An 18422-nucleotide genomic window follows, 5' to 3' on the forward strand; every position below is an offset into this window, starting at 1 on the left:
TAACTGTTGTAACAAACCACCAGGTCTCTGATGTTCTACCTTTGCCTTCTGACATGTTAAACATGTAGCAACATACAGAGCTATTTCTTTCTTCATGCCTGACCACCAAAATGACTCCTTCAAATCTTGGTACATCTTATTCATACCGGGATGTAGACTAAGATAACTCTTGTGACCCTCTTCTAGGATCATTCTCTTCAGTTCTTCATTTGCAGGTATGCAAATTCTGCCATTAAATCTTAAGATCTCATCTTCTCCCATCACAAAGTCTTTAGCCTGATCTGTACCTAGTAAATCCATAGTACGCTTCAGAGTAGGATCCTCTAACTGCTTTTCCTTTATCATTCCAAGAAAATCATTAGTTATAGTTAACTTACTACAACTAATATGATCAACATGAAATTTCACTCCTAAATTTAGATCTCTGAATTGCTCAATCAACTTTTGTTCTTCAATCATCATGGTTGACACCTGTACTGACTTTCTACTCAAAGCATCTGCAACTACATTAGCCTTCCCTGGATGATACATCAGTTGGAAATCATAATCCTTCAAAAACTCCATCCATCTTCTTTGTCTCATATTCAACTCTTTTTGATCAAACAAGTATTTCAAACTTTTATGGTCACTGAACACCTGAAATTGAGCTCCATATAAATAATGCCTCCAAATCTTCAAAGCAAACACCACAGCTGCCAATTCTAAGTCATGAGTTGGATAGTTTCTCTCATGAACTTTGAGTTGCCTTGAAGCATATGTAACTGGTCTTTTCTCTTGCATCAAGACACAACCCAAACCCTGATGTGAAGCATCACAGTAAACTTCAAAAGGTTTTCCTGTATCAGGAATCACTAACACCGGAGCACTAGTTAACCTTTTCCTCAACTCTATGAAACTCTGCTCACATCTGTCAGTCCAAGCAAAAGGTTGATCTTTGCGGGTTAACTGAGTCAAAGGAGCTACTACCCTGGAAAAATCTTCAATGAACCTCCGATAGTAGCCAGCTAGACCCACAAAACTCCTTATCTCAGTCACTGTCTTTGGACGTTCCCATTGAAGCACTGCCTCCACTTTGGTTGGATCCACTGAGATCCCCTGAATTGATATTACATGCCCTAAGAAGTTGACTTCCTTCAGCCAAAACTCACACTTAGAGAATTTAGCATATAATTGCTTCTCCCTCAAAATCTCCAACACTGTCTTCAGATGCTCTTCATGTTCTCCCTTAGTCCTTGAATAAATAAGTATGTCGTCTATAAAGACTATAACAAACTTATCCAAGAAAGGACGAAAAATTCTATTCATGTAATCCATGAACAAAGCTGGAGCATTTGTTACTCCAAACGGCATCACCACATACTCATAGTGTCCATAACGAGACCTAAAGGCGGTCTTCTGAACATCTTCAGCCTTTACCAAAATCTGGTGGTATCCAGATCTCAGATCAATCTTTGAGAATACTGAGGCTCCATGTAACTGAGCCATCAAATCATCAATTCTGGGCAGAGGATATTTGTTCTTGATGGTCAACTTATTCAACTGTCTGTAATATACACACAACCGAGACCCTCCATCTTTCTTCTTAACTAGAAGCACCGGAGCTCCCCATGGAGATACACTTGGTCTGATGAATTGTTTCTCCAACAAATCTTCAACTTGCTTCTTTAGTTCAATCAACTCTGCTGGAGCCATTCTGTAAGGTGCCATTGACACTGGCCCAGCTTCAGGTACCAAATCAATAGAGAATTCTACTTCTCTCTTAGGAGGTAATCCAGGTATTTCTTCTGGAAATACATCCATGAAATCCTTCACCACATGTATACTACTCATTTCTTCTTCATTCTTAACTTCCATCTGAGTTAAGATTACAAAACACTTTGATCCTTCTTTCAATTCTGACCACACTTGCTGAGCAGACATCCCATATGACTTCTTGGAATCTGAAAACACTTTTTTCTGTTGACCACAATCTATGAGAATGTGATTGGCAGATAGCCAATCCATCCCTAAGATAACATCTAAGTCCTGAAGAGGTAGACAGATCAAATTTATTTTGAACCTGCGTCCCTCTACTATTACTGGACATTCAGAGCAAACTGTAGAGGTTAAAACTTTTCCTGATGTTGGTGTAGAGACCAATAATTCAAACGGCAACTCCTTTACTAGAAGACCCAACTCCGCTACACATAAACTCGACACAAAATAGTGTGTCGCTCCAGAATCAAATAAAACTTTCACATATCTACCAGCTATATAACATACACCTTGTACCAAGTTACCTGACTGAGATGCTTCAGCTCCTGACATAGCAAACACCCTTCCAGTTGCTTGGGGTCTACCACCTCCTCCTCTTCCTGACTGCAAGTTACCTCCAGGAATTATCCTCCTCCTATTAGGGCAATCTTTTGATAGATGTCCTTCTTTCTTACAAGTATAACACTTTCTCTCCGATGAAAGTTGAGGACAATCTTTCTTCAAATGGGATCCAGCACAGTGATAACATGTGGGTCTCCATGGTTGTTGTTGTTGAAACTGTGGTAGAGATGTTCCTGTCCTATGTTGTGGAGGTCTAGCATAAGGTTTATGTTGTTGATGCTGCACCTTGGCCTTCCCACTGGAAGACCCTCCTTGGTGTGATCTGATCACCCTGGAATCACCATTTTCCAGGGTCTCCACCATCTTTGTCTTCTCCACCAAGGCAGGAAACTCTCTAATGCACATAGGAGCTATAGTCTTCTTCAGCTCATGTTTTAGACCTTCTTCAAACTTCCTACACCTCCAAGCCTCAGAGGTAGCTTGGGTGTAGAATTTGGCTAGGTACTCAAACCTAGTAGCATATGCATTCACTGACATCTCTCCCTGTTCCAACCTGAGGAATTCAGCTTCCTTTGCAAACCTTGCACTATCTGGAAAATATTTCTCTAAAAACTTCACTCTGAAACTCTCCCAGTCTAATACTTCATCTCTAGCTTCCATCATCTGTTGAGCTCCCATCCACCAGAACTCTGCTTCTCCAGACAATAAATATGTAGCAAATACCAATTTCTTATCCTCAGGGCAGGAGGTTGCCCTAAAGATCTTCTCTAAATCTCTTATCCATTGATCTGCTTGGTCAGGAGTGGCATTCCCAGTGAACTTAGGTGGGTTGTGTCTCATGAACTCTGTCAGTCCCATCTGCTCCTGAGACTGACTGACATGGGAAGCTGTTGCACCAGATCTAGCAGTCTCCCAATGATTCATTGCTGCCTGGTGATTCTGAGTCATTGCCATATTCTGTTGTTGAATAGCATTTGCCATCATCTCAATAGCCCTGGCAATCTGGTTCATCTCAGAAGAAGGTTGGGGAGGGGTAGGAGGTCTAGGAGACATGCTATACAACAGAAAAGAAAGATTTAGGATGAATCTAAAAAATCATAACTATGTAGTTTTACTAACAACCTAACTAAAGCACACATAAACAATCCCATAACCCTTAGGTCTCCTAAGGTTCGAACAGCTCTGACACCATAATGTAACATCCCTAACTTTTACTTTTTTTAAAAAATAAAAATAAAAAAAATATGCGTACAATATCTAACTAACGTACAATATCTAATTAACATATAAACATATATTGTTTTCTCATATTTGTATCTCAAAATATATCCCTCTTCATGGATTTAATATATACATCCAAAAAGTTTAAAAAAACAAAACAAAGCATTCAATTTAAATCTATCTAATCCTTCTGCTGCTCATTGAGGAGCTCTATTACCTGCAATCTCATCTGCTCCCGTGTAAATACACGATCATCACAGTTAGAGAAACAAACACAAACAAATAACAGGGTAAGTTATCTATATAAAATGTTTTGATATAATTTAAATTTCAAATTAATAAGCATAATTCATCAATTCTCATATGATTTCTCAAACCATCAAGTGTCTATTACATTCAAAAAATTCATTTTTCATATGTCAGACTTTTACTGACTCACAACACATAGACACTTGACTCTACTTCCGGAAGACTCGTGTATTGAAATTAGCATCCAGAGAGTCATACTACTGCTGTGAAACCCACACAGCCATGCACATAATTATCTCAATATCTCATCATCTTCATATGACAAGGTAAATCCATTTGATATGCTCTGATCAGTTCTTTCAAACCTCAGAATCAGCCAAATGGACCTCCTTCGACTCTCACCAACTGAATAACTTCATCTATTTGATTCCATTATATCAGTAGAGTCAGGATCGTCTCATTCACAGGACACTCACAAATCAATACACCCTAATAACAATCTCAACATGGTATTTCCTTTCCTAAAAATACTACGTCTTGATCACACTTTAACCTCATTACATACATCATTTAACATATCAATGCACCACTCAATCACTTCATATATATATATATATATATATATATATATATATATATATATATATATATATACTTTCTAAACAATCCAAATATATCTCAAACTTTACTTAAAACACATAATTAATTCCAAATATATGCTCTTTAAATCAATCATCATCTGAAATCACACAACCACTTCTCATTCAAACATCTCACTTAAGTAATTCAACCAAAATATTCAAAAGGAATAGTTCAACTCATTTATATTATCATTCAAACACTTTCAATTCTCAATCACAAACAGTTTCAACAAATTATTCTCATAACATATTCAAAATCAACCATTCCAGTCACTATATTACTTTACTCTTTAAGAGAGACAATCCTGCAAGCAAAAATAATTGGAATTGGTGACCACGTCACCTCCACATCCAGAATCTTCTAACCTAGGGTTTTATTGAAAATAATAAGACTAGCTTCCCTTACCTGAACTTTAGCTTATGCTCACTAAGAGCTCCAAATCTACCCAAAAGCTAAAGGTAATTAACCTGCACCACAGAGTCCTAATCAAAATCTAACTATATAACTAGGACCTTGAGTTAACAGAGATTAACCCGTACAAAATCTAATCAAAAGAAAAAGGAGCGAAGAAGGAACTTACTCTATCTGATATTTTGATCCGGCAAACTTATAAGGTTCATTACCAAGAGTCTAACGGCAGACTTCGATCGCCAAACTGATAAGCGAGGTAGTCAAAATCTTAAAGAAAAGGAGAGGAAAGGAAAAAGAGGAACAAAACTGAACTTCTGATCGGTAGACTTGTAGTCTTTGCTGCCAGGAGTCTAATGGCGTACTCTGATCGTCAAACAGATGAACGAGGAGGTCAGAATCTTAGAGAGAAGGGAGAGAAAGGAAAAGGGAAACTTTTAGAGAGATGGTGGTTATTTTAAAATGAAACCTGAATAACTGAATTTTCTATTTATATGTCATTTTCATTTTAATAATAAAATATTCAGGTATCATTTAAAATATACCGCTTCTACTCTAAGTTTATTTTCTAGATCCTTACAACTAACACCTTTTTGTTTTTATTTTTCTATCTAGCACTTTTTTTTTATTTCTTTATCTAGCACCGTTTCTGATCCTGCCGGCAACTCGAACGGGGAGGAATCGCTTCGTAGCACTCTCTGCCCTATCTACGCGACTGCGTCTTCCGCAGAATCACCCTCAGGACCTTCTCTTGGTGTTCCAGTCGTGACCTGCAAAACACACAGACGGCGCCTCTAGCGGCCGTTTGCACTCCGACGATCAAGTTAGTCCAACAGAACCACCAGAAACTGGAAACTAGTAATGTGTGTGTGTAAAACTCTTGCACTCTGTTTTTCGTCTCCCTTTTTTTCTCTCTCCCCCACTCTCCCCTGATTCTCTCTTTTATCTCTCTTTCCCTGCTTCTGGGCATAACAGAATTCTGTTATGCTTTTCTGGCATGTGTCAGAACCCTGTTATGCTTTTCAGAGAAAGCGTACCTTCAGAATCAGCAGTGGGGAGCGTGAGGGTCTGCGCATGTCTGCGCGTCTCTGCGCTTGGCTGCGCCTGTCTGTACCTTTAGTGGTACGGAGTGCTCTTTTGTCTGGACCGCACCCCTCTCAGATGATGACACGTGGAGGCCTGCAACTCACATCTAACCACACGCGCGTCACTTACTGGAAGGGCTCTAGCGCTTCTCTTTGTGGGCCTAAGTTACGCCCTCACGGAGTAACGTAGGATGTTTCTCTTATCTGGGCAGATCGCGTACTCTTGGGAGAACGTCGGGTGTGGCTGGTCTAGGCACACTCACCAAGCGTTGCTCTCTGCGTATACAGCTTACCCTTCACGATGCCATGGGTTGAGGGAATCACCAACCACTGGCTGGTTTACTAGTCCCCTCAAGCCACTCTCGTGCATGATTCCCTGAGGTGTGCACATGCGAGATCCATGCGTAACGCTCTCGCTGGGAACCTCATTCCCAGTTTAACTGCGTGTAACACGAGACCCCGATGACAATACCCCGATGACTGATCAGTGTTTATCTGTTTCTCGCGTTCTGCCTTCAGGCGTTAGTCTGAGAACTGATCTGTTGGTGGCCACTTGGCTACTGACCACCGATCACCTTCCCGGATGATCTGTCCCCCGACCTCTCTACCGCCTGATCTGTTGGTGGTCACTTGATTACTGACCGCCGATCACCTCTCTTGGCGATCATCCCTCTGACCTCTCTGCCACCTGGTCCACGTGTCACCCGGCGAGTGGTCCACGTGGTTCTCTGATGCTGACGTCATCGACTACCGATGACCGATCGGATCAGTTTCTTTCCATGGTTTCATTTTGTATTTTCGTAAAAAAAAACCTGTTAGCATTTGGTTTCTAGGAAAGGTGTTTTTAGAAATTTTTATTTCTTTGTCTAGAGTGAATGGAAAAGAAAAAATATATATATAAAATAGAATAAAAATAAATTTAAGAACCAATAAAATAAAATAAAAAGTAAAAAAGAATTAATAAATTAAAAAGAATTGATAATTTCAATTTTGGATGCATTAAAAAAATAAATGTATTGGTTGTAAAAAAAATATTTTTAATGTTTAAAATAGTTGGAAATATAATTATTGACGAAAGAAATGAGTTTTTACAAAATAAAAATAAAAAGTAATAAATTTAAAATATTTAATTTAAAATTTATTTTTATAAAATTAAAAAAATTAAGCCCTACAACAACATAAAAAAATGAATCTATAAACATAAATTAATATTTATTTTTATTATTATTGATTATGTAATCATGTTAATTTTAAGTAAAAAAGACAGTACAAAATTATAAAAAAATCAAAGTCAATTAGTATTAATTAGTAATGAACATACAAATAATATTGAAATGAGAAATTAACAAATCACAACTAATATATGAAAACATTTAAAAACAATTCACAATGATAGTAATGATAAAAAATTATACATATCATCAATGAATAACTTAATCTTTATTTATAATTTTTTAAACCATTCAGTTAATATTTTTTTTTATAAAATATCCAAACAATTTTATTTAATTTTTACTATTACTTGTTTTGATATTTTTTTAACAAACAAAAAATACCAACATTTAATTTGGTACCAACATTATAATTTATTATAATTTTTTCATCCAAAATTTTATTATAAAAATATATTTACAAATGTATTATAATTTATTCTCCACAATTCAAATTTACTATAAAAATAAAAAAAGCAAAATAATATTACAATTTTAAATTTATTTTATTCATAATATTTACTTACATCAAAATACCTATAAAATATTTATTCACTCTCTTTGTATTGATATTTCTTCATAAATTTTTATATATTTAATTTTTAATTTTCAAATTTCAAATTTTCTTGTATTTCAATTTTATAAATGTTTAAATTCACTACAATTTTATAAATATTTAAAATTTATTCTCTCCATTTTTAATTAAAATTTTCAAAACATATTTTACTTAAAAAAGTTTTTAAAAATTATTTTATTTTATTTTATTGGTTCTTAAATTTATTTTTATTTTTATTTTCTTTTTCTTTTTCTTTTCCATTCACTCTAGAGAAAGAAATACAAATTCTGAAAACATCATCTCCATAAACAAAATTCTAAGAGGGATTTTTTTTTAAAATACAAAATGAAACCATAAAAAAAAGTGCTAGATAGAAAAATAAAAACGAAATAATACTAATTGGAGAAATAAAGATAAAAATGGTGTTATCTGATAAAAAAAAAGGGAAAAAAGTTGAAAATGGTTAATATTTTGTAGCATAATTAAAATAAATGAAGTAAAGGTAGTGGGGGATTATGTGATAGGAAAAATCTGATTATTGATTGATAGGGGTCTTAACCTGAGAGTATTGGAGACACTTTAATTATCTGAGGAACAAAATGAAGTCACATCCCCATGATAGGAGGCACGTAGAAGGTGATGATGCACCTTTTGAATATAGGTTGAATGAATTGGGGGCACCAACTAAAATGATTTCAAAAGACAAATTCCCTTTCCACCTTTTATTTTGCCCTTTGATTATGATCTTTTAGCTTCTTTTTCTTATTTTTTTCACCCATCAAAAATGGATTCCATGTTCCACCCTCATGCTGATTTAACCCAACATAACAAACACTGTTTTTCCAAGGAGGCAGGTAAGATATAAATATGGGTGCATATTGACCAAAAAAAAAAGAGGAAACAGGAAAAAATGTTGTGGGCAGAAGAGTGTGGTGCATCTTTTGGGGAAAGAATGAGAAGCACATGTCCTTGACCGAACCAAATGAAAATGTTGAGGAAATTGACAAAACATGTTGTGTGAATATAAGTGTAAAACAATGCATATGGGCATCAGCATCAATATTGAGCTGATGGGACATAGGTTGTGTGGAATCTCCTTCTCCCCTTGTCCTGTCCTTGTAAAAGGCCCCAAGACTTAGGAGATATATATCATTCTACTTACTCCCAACTTTATTACATTTCTAAACAATTCCTTCTCCATATTATATATTCTTTTCCAATTCCTTCTTCATGCACTTTTCCATCCTATTCCCTTTTACATTTTGTGCTAATTTTTTTTAAATATTATCAATTCTTAAAACATGATTTCTATTAGAGAAATCATTTAAAATAATAAGAATTCTAAATTAATCATGCTTTAAAGTACTATTTCTAATGAAATAATTTTATTTTAAAATAGTAGAAATTGTCTTACTGAGCTCAATCTAAACAAAATCTTAGTTATTGAAAAGTTACATAGGATATCTGAGTGATCGAGAGACGCCAAGATTAAGTGACCACGAGCACCTCTGAAAATATATTTTAACGACCTCTATCTCTCAACCCTTAGTTATGGAGAAATTGAAGTTTTTTTTCTTTTGCTGAATAGATTGGGTAGGAGTTAACGTGGGATGGGCATGTGGGTTGGCCATAGCCCAGTACCAAAAAATGTGGAATGAGCTCACTAACATAGTTCGTACGGATTAATACTGGGATGGTTGACCGCATAAATAAAAAAAAAATCATATCTCATTCATCTATTATTGTATTGTAATCTTTATTTTCTTTTATTTTTAAAAAATAATTTAATATACTAAAAATGAATGTTTTATTTTAATAATCTAAATGAGTTAGTATTAAGGGTGACAATGGATTTACTTTTAATTAAAATTTTATATTTAAAATTTGTTAATAAAAAATAATATAAAGTAGAGATTTTAATAGGATAGTTAAAAAATTAGTCATCCTTATTAAAATATTTCATAGCAAAACTTTGATAAGATATTCTTATACATTTACATACATATATAGGAAAAAATATATGTAAAGCAAAATTTTAATTATTTTTAATCAAACCTTCTAACAATCATAAACCCTAAATCTTAAGATTTTAATCAATACTTGAATTTATATTTTTATCTTGAATGAATTGAAACACGGATAAAATTTTAATTTTTTAATAGTAAGAATAAAATTTTTTATAATTAATAAAATTTTAATTTTTAAAAAAATTATTTTTCTTATACAAGTTATCTCTTATGCAAGACGGATCAGTAAAATGAATTCAAGGAGAAACCAATCTAACCCGTACTTTACGGGCCCAAAGATTATTGAGGCAAATTAAGGGAACAAATTCAGTAAATTAGAAATTCCTTTATTGCTTTGGAAAATGGTTTTTCTTGATGAGAACAATTGGCGACACCGTGGGCTGGTAAAAGTATCCCCAATCCCACATGAAAATTTATAAAAAATACTATCAAGATGAGCAACCCTTGACCACCTACATGGAGCCACATCTTAGCAAATGGCAACTCTGATACTACGTTACAACAAATAATGAACACAAGTTAAGAATGCCAAAGCAGAAACCCATTGTTTACGAGAGGAAACATGAGTGGAGTGTGAACAGCTTTGTGAAGAAGCAGAAGCATTATGCCAGTTGATGGAAGACGCAATAAAGGCCTACGAAGAACGGTTAAAGGCCAACGATAACCTTGAGATGTACGATGAACAATCTGAAACCTTTAACAAAAGTTCAAGTAAAGTACATCATAATGAATATGTATAATTTGTTATTGGGACGATCCAACATTGAAGCTAGGAGATGTTATTTCTTCTCCCCATTTAAAAATGAAGTTACCCACCTTAGATGGGCAAATTGTCTGAATGAAGATTAACCAAATAATGGCTTGAAGATCTTATTACCATATTACCCTTAATACATGCACGTTTTCTGGTTTCACAGTGGACACGTATGCGTATCTTCCTGTATATTCCTTTTTTATGACATGTGTTTCCTTTATTTAGGCTAAATAATTTATTTTTTTAAATTTTAACTAGATTTAACCGTCTTTTATTTTTTAATTTAATTTAATTGTTTTTAAATTCAATCAAAATAATTTTCTTTTCTATCTTGCTTTGTGAGTTCAATATTGAGAAAATGGTTATTTCTTAGTTAAAAATATTTCCTTTGAAAATATGACTTGTATTTTTATATTGAGTTTATATAATAAAGATAAATAATTCGTATTTTTTTTCAAAAATAATTATTTAATGATATTGAAAATAATGTATAAAGTTTTAATTAACTAAAATCTTTATAAAAGTATCTCATATTTTATTATTCAAATATTTTTAAAGATATGGGTAAATTTGTGAAGTTATATTTTAAACATTTTTAAAATATTATAAATTAGTTCACAATTATTACATCACTTACAAATTTCAATCAATTTTCTCTAGAAATTCATTTTACCTACCTTAATTCAAACAACCTTATTTTCTTCACATTTTTCTCTCAAATTACTCCAAATTCACTTTATAAAATCTTCACACATCCTCTTCCTAATCTAAACGCACTATAAGGTTAGTATTTTTTTTCTATATCTTCTACTCTCCTTTTTACTATCTACATCACACACTATTTAATGAGTCTCACATGAAAGCTTGAATGTTTGAAGATTATTATTTTTTGTTTTCAATGAATTCGTAATCTATTTGTGATAGATTTTGAATGAATTTGTTTTACAAATGATGAATATAAGAAAATTACATAAGAAGATGGTAAGAAAAATGAAAATCTATATATTCTCTTTCTCTAAGACTTTCTCACTTCAAATACAATAATCGTGTATAATTTGATAATTATTTCTTTAATAATAAAATTTCAATTTAAGAATGATTAGAGTGTAGAAAAAGTATTTGACTAAACTCTAATCTTTAATCAATGAGCCAGCAGCGATGGTATGAATTTTACTTATATTGATTAGTGTGATGTTAATTAATTTAAAATCAATTTAAATGGTGATAATTAATAGTTTAATCAAAGTAAGTAGTTAATCTGTTCTATTCTTATTCCTAATTTTATTGTTTATAATTCTGTTTTAGTCTATGCATCCTTAATGTTATTTTCTTAAAACAAATTGTCCTATTTTTTTAAATTGTTTGAGACACACGAGATGTGTTTAATAAATTTTTAATGGTCTATTGATTCTATCAAATTAATCCTAGGATTAAATGAATTCTAATCAATATTAATTATTTATGTATAATACAACCTAAATATCAAATGGGAGTTGTTGCAATCTATAATATTTTAGGGTCTAGATAGTTCCTATATTATTTTTATTTTATTTGCTTTGATTTTATGGCTTTTGATTTTGTTTTGATTATTTATTTCATTTGATTTGATTTGATTTGATTTGATTTAATTATTTTTGTACTTATTTGTTTTGTTGTTATTTTGGTATTTGTGTTTGGTCACTAACGTTTCAGTTTATATGTATTGTACTTTCGGTTGAGGTACACCCATGTGTCATCGCACATTAGTTTGATAAAAAGAATAACTATCAATGAAGTTTGAGTTAATTTTTTTCTGAACACATTTATTAATATAATAACAACAAATTTAACTAGTAATAATACTAAATTGTGTATTTATCTTAATTATATCCAAATGAATTAAATCACTTAACAAATCTTTAATGACACTTTCTTAATCTTTTTATTTAGTAGTTTCATTTTATTTTTAGAAATTAAAATACCTATAATTCTAGTTTTCAAATTATACCCAACGCATTTCAAATTGGACCAATTATTATTTTTTTCGTCTTTTTAATTAGATCATTTTAACTTTTAATAAATAAAAATAATTGAGCATCTTTTTACTAATAAATAAGTCCATAATTGCTCTATTTAAAAGTAACCACCAAATAATTTTTAATACTATCTTTATTTAAAAAAATTATATTTTTTTAAATTATATTCTTTTAATGTTTTTAATACTATTTTTATAAAACTGTATTTTTGAAATTATATTATTTTTAATGCGTGAATAACGGAAGTAGTGTACTGTTTACGATGTTATTCTGTTTAAAATTTCAATAATATTTGTTAGTCTCAAATTAATATAAAATATTAATAAGGTAATATGATTTGAAATTTTAGTTATTTATATTTATAAAATAATAATAATAATAATATGTTGATAAAAGAAAAAATATTCAATAAAAATAGTGTAACCTTTTTAACACAAAATTACATAATTTCCATCTTAAAAACTATAACAAAAGATAATTAAAATAAATAACATATTATCTTCATTTTTAATCTTCTAAATAAATTAAAAACTATTTATAATTAATTTATTTCAGACCCTCTCACACTATTGCATAATATTTTTATTTTTTTTTCTCTTCTTAAAGTTTGATTTCAAATTGTAAAAGATTTTGAGTTGTGTATTCACTACAAAAAAAAAAATTCATATTATTTACGGATTTTTACCCACGGATCTGAGTCCGTAGGTAAATTCAACATTACCTACGGATATTACCTATGAACAACATTCCTTACAGACATTACCCACAAATTCTGAATCCGTAGGTAAATTCAGCATTACCTACCAACTATTATCCACGAATCTTATTACCTACCAATTTTTACCTACGAATCTCTATTACCTACCAACTATTACTCACGAATCTTATTACCTACCAACTTTTACATACGGATCTTTATTATCTACCAACTATCACCCACAAATTTCTATTACCTACCACCTATTATCATAATAATTATATACATAATATTAAAAATATTAATAATATTAATAATATTAATAATATTAATAATATTAATAATATTAATAATATTAATAATATTAATAATATTAATAATATTAATAATATTTAATAGTAGTTAATACTACTAAGAATATATAATAATTTTAAGAATATTTAACAATATTAATAATAATAATGATATTAAATATATGAATAATATTATTAATTTTTATTTTATTAATTATTTTAATATTGATAATTATACTCATAAGTATAATAATAATCGTAACATGACAACAAAAGTTGACTGCTGTAATGATTAAAGCTTCTATGGACATTCCTCAAGGACTTGACTTCGAGTATCACCTGTTGCAGTTTAGTTCTAACATTAATTATAATTCTCATATCATATATAATAATTGACAAAAATAATCATAAAAATTGGCAAAACATAATATATGTAAATAATAACTGAAAAAAAAATTCAAATAATAATTAAAATTTTAAAAATAAAGTATATTAACATTATCTACGGACTTGGAGTCCGTGGGTATTACCTACGGACTGCAGTTGGTAGGTAACTACTGTTTTCGTTACCGACGCCCACATTACATACGATTTTTTTTTTCGTGGATAATCCGTAGGTATTTTTCTTGTAGTGATTTTGATTTGTTTCACTATGTTTTGGTTAAATGATTTTGTTGAACAAATTCAAAGGTGTGTGGTTTCTCAATGACTTATGAAAGGAATAACGTTTTCGAGACTCTAGTTGCCTTCATTGTGGATCAATATCTCTCTCACAACCAATTTTCCAAAACTCGAACCATTTTTCGCAGCAAAGCTTCACCACTCCTTGTCAATTCCTTATTAGATGAGGTTACTCTTTCTACTTTTTCAACATTTTTTCTTCTTTTCTTTTCTCTTTCATTCTTTTACGAATAAGTTGGTGTTATTTCTTCACCTTCTCGTCAATTTTTGTTTTCGTGGTGTCACATAATGTGTTGAGTTTGGAGGAGATGCTGAATCAATATGTATTTATGAAGCAACAAATGTTGTGTTGGATATAGAAAAGGTGATGGTGATGCAAGAGAAAAATAGAATCCAAATGTTGTTGCAAGACATGCAGAATGCTCTCAATAGTTTCTTCTATGCAAGATCACCCTTGTCCAATGCTGCAACCATTATTACAAATTCTGCAATTGTTCCTCCAATACAAAATTCTAATAGAAATCTTCCAGGTTGGTACACTATTTTTCTAGTTCTTAATGAATTCAAATATTGTTAATGTTGATTTTTTCATTTTTTAGTTCTTTTCATTTTTAACATGTGGATTTATTTTTTTCATTTTTGTTAGTTGCATCTATTAGTACCATTTTTCCTATGCAAAACACAATGGTGTTGTCACCCATACCTCTGGACAACGTAAGCTTGTCATCACCTATGATTAGAGTGTTTGACAAAAAGAGAAAAGATACTCTAATAGCATATGAATCTATAGTTGCAAGAAAAATAAAATCCAAGGTATAAAATTGTTTATATTTATGTAAAGTGCATTTTTATATGTTATCAATTATATTTTTTTTACTTTATCCTCATTTACAGGTATAAATACACTATTACCATCTCCAAATAACAAAGTAGATTTTTGATCCAATTTTGCAACAACTCAATTGGTCGGGAACTATGCACTCAGGAAATCACATATTTCAACTAATTCATTTCAGTGTTCTAATGTATCCCCGCCTACTGAGATTTCAACCAATAGAGTTATGGTTGAACCTGTAAAGTAAAACAAATAGTCTGGAAAGAAGACATTCATGATATTTCTCCTATTGAGACACATATTGATAAAACAAATAAGGAGAATACAAATGAGACAACTAAGAGAGATATAGACAAATGAGATTCCTACATCTGAGTCTGATAAGGATATAACCAATTGGACATACCAAGAATTTTCAAACATAGGATTGGAAGAATGGTTTAAAGTTGATTTTTCAAACTTTAAAGTAGATGACTAAAATGTCAAGACATATGGAAATCCCGAATCAATAATTTTTTGATAGTCTGATAATCCTTAAAGGTAAATTTTAATTTTCAATTGTTTTGTTATTTAATGTTTATATTCACATTCTTTTAACACAAAGTGAACCGTGGTCACTTTTAATCCGTGGTCACTTTTAATTTGTGATTTGCAGGTTCAACTGAAAATAGTCCATTTTTAAAAGTTGTCATAAAAGTTTATCCGAATTAATAAATTTTTCAAATTGGTTGATCTAAGCCTTTAATTGTGTTTTTTATTTTATTTTCTTTCAAAAATAGAATTAGAGTTGGCTATGTTCAAGTCTGACTTTGATTACTGTTATGGATTGATGCTTACCTATACTTTGAACTAGCATATTTTGAAAGAAAAACAAAATCTAGTTACATAGCATGTTAGAAAAGCTTTTGAAAAATGACAATAAGCAAAAGTAATTATTTAAGTTGTAACAGAAGAACGAGAAAATATTTTTGAAATTTTTTATTTAAGTCCGATAAGGATGGACCTTAGTACTACGTATTTTCGTTTATAACGAAAATTCAAAGATTACATAATTATAAGATTTAACTATTTAAAAAATGTTTGTGTTAGTACGATAATGAAGAACCTTGCTTCTAGTTAAGAACAAAATAAATCAGGAATTACATAGTTATGTGAGTTGGAACTGGCTTTGAAAAAAGATTTTGTTTGATTGTTAATATTTTTAATTTTAAAATTTTATCTTTTTTTATGTTTTTTTATTTTTAATCGAAAAATAACTAAAAGGTAAAGGTGATACCTACAATTGTACAATTACTCAAATAATTATTTAGAAAAAATTTAAAAGTTGGTGGGTGTATAAAGTAAAAAAGGATGACAGATAGCAACATTTTTGGGCCAGTGAATGGGCTCAAACTTATTTGGCAGAAGTGGTGTGTATAGGCTTTAAAAGGTTGGTGGAGTGTGTGTAAGGAAAGCGCAAGCGATAAACAATTGAAATGGGTTGATTCTCCCTACACCCAATCAAATTGGACCTGCACCCAATTGCATTTGTGAAAGTACCGAATTACTCTTAATGAAAATGAAATTAGGGTTTAGTGATTTCTGCACCCAATCACACATTCAAGTTTGTTTCTGCCATTCTCGCACCCAACACCATCTCTCGCACGAGCGTTCGCATCCTCATATCTTGGTTGACATTTCTCCGGCAACGTAGTGTTAAGTGGAAGGACCCCTTGAACAAAGATGAAGCCAGGAACGCGAAGGTCCTCCATTGTTGCGCAAAGGTATGAGGGCATCAGCGCACCCTACAAGCTTTTTCAAAATAAACATGACAAGGGTACAATTGAATTTTAGAATGTTCGTCGAGTGACAATCACAATGGATTGGGTGTAGGAAGAAATTGCCATTGAAATGCTGGGCAGGTCCAGTTTTTTCTCTTCTTGTTTAGAAATCAAAGTGGTGGTGAAACTATTAAAATACTTAAAAAAACAAAGAAAACATGCTGCAGTAATATTTGGTAATGCTTTTCTATAAGAAGAAAAAAACATTAGAAACTTTTAGCAAGTGATGGAAATGCAAAAACAGCAGTGCAAACACAACATATTTTTCACTTGTCCAGGTGTAAACACATAAATAACCTCAATGCAAACACAACCTATTCTTGGGCATCTCAAAATGAAAACACACAACAACTAAACCCCTTGAATTGAGGCAACAATGCAAGATATCTTATAATTTTTTGGAGTGTAGTGAAAGAGAAGTAGGACATGTGGAGAGTAATAAATGAGATGGGCTAGGAGGTGTGCTAAGTGAAATAGGGGGTATGAGCAGGAAAACAGTGAAAGTGGGATGACAGGTGCACTGAGTAAGAGTGGGAATGTGAAAGGGAAAATAGTGAAGGAGACTAGGGATAAAAAGAAAAATGGAAGAAACATAGAGGTGAGAAAAATGGAAACTGGGGGTGTGAAAAGTAACATCAAAAGATTCTTTAATTAAAAATAGAATAAGAAAGTTTATTTTTATTATTTTTTGTTTGATTTTTTTTGTACCATTTTTTTATATTTTATTTTAATTTTTTATTCAATTATTTTATGTTTTTATTTAAAAGATAACTTTTTTTTTGCTTTTTGTGTTGACAAGTAGTATGTTTTGATTTTGTTGGCAACCTTTTTCAATAATGAAAAAAATTATGTTTTCTATTTATGTTATTAATATTGATTTTTTTTTTTAATTAGTTATGATGATTAAATTTTTGTTGGAGTAGTATGTTTTGATTTTCCGATACTGCAACTCTTTTTAATAATGAAAAAAAAAATGTATTTTCTATTTTGTGTTATTCATATTAATTTTATTTAAAATTTTATAATATATATTTAATATTTAATAAAATATTGTTATGTTTATATTGAATTTGTTGTTATGTTTATATAAATATATTTTCGTGTATTATAATTATGTTGATATGAACATACTTGGTTATAAATTTATTTTTGCATATTAATATAATTAGTTCTGATGGTAATCCTAACCCATAAACATAACCTAACTTTAACTTTATCATACCTCTAACATTTTCTGACTGTAAATGTAACACTAATCTTATCCCTAATCATAATCATAATTCTAACATTACCACATTAACCTTAACCATGTCTATAAACCTAGTCTCAACCTGAACCCTACCCTTATTCCTAATAGGTTTAAAATTATTTTATAATTAATAATATTATTTAAATTCAATATAAAATTATTTTATAATTATATTTTATAAAATTATGAATATTTAAATTATCATTTTTTATCTAACAATTTTAAATTTTTACATATATGGATAATTTTCCATCTAAAATTTTATAATTATCAAAATTTAATACTGCAAACACAATTATTTTATGATAATTTTTTATTTTCTAACAAATTTACATAATCTGGATTTTTTTTATATATAATTGT

The sequence above is a fragment of the Phaseolus vulgaris genome, chromosome 9 (genome assembly GCF_051622355.1).
Source record: "Phaseolus vulgaris cultivar YP4 chromosome 9, ASM5162235v1, whole genome shotgun sequence".
Classification (NCBI taxonomy): Eukaryota; Viridiplantae; Streptophyta; class Magnoliopsida; order Fabales; family Fabaceae; genus Phaseolus; species Phaseolus vulgaris.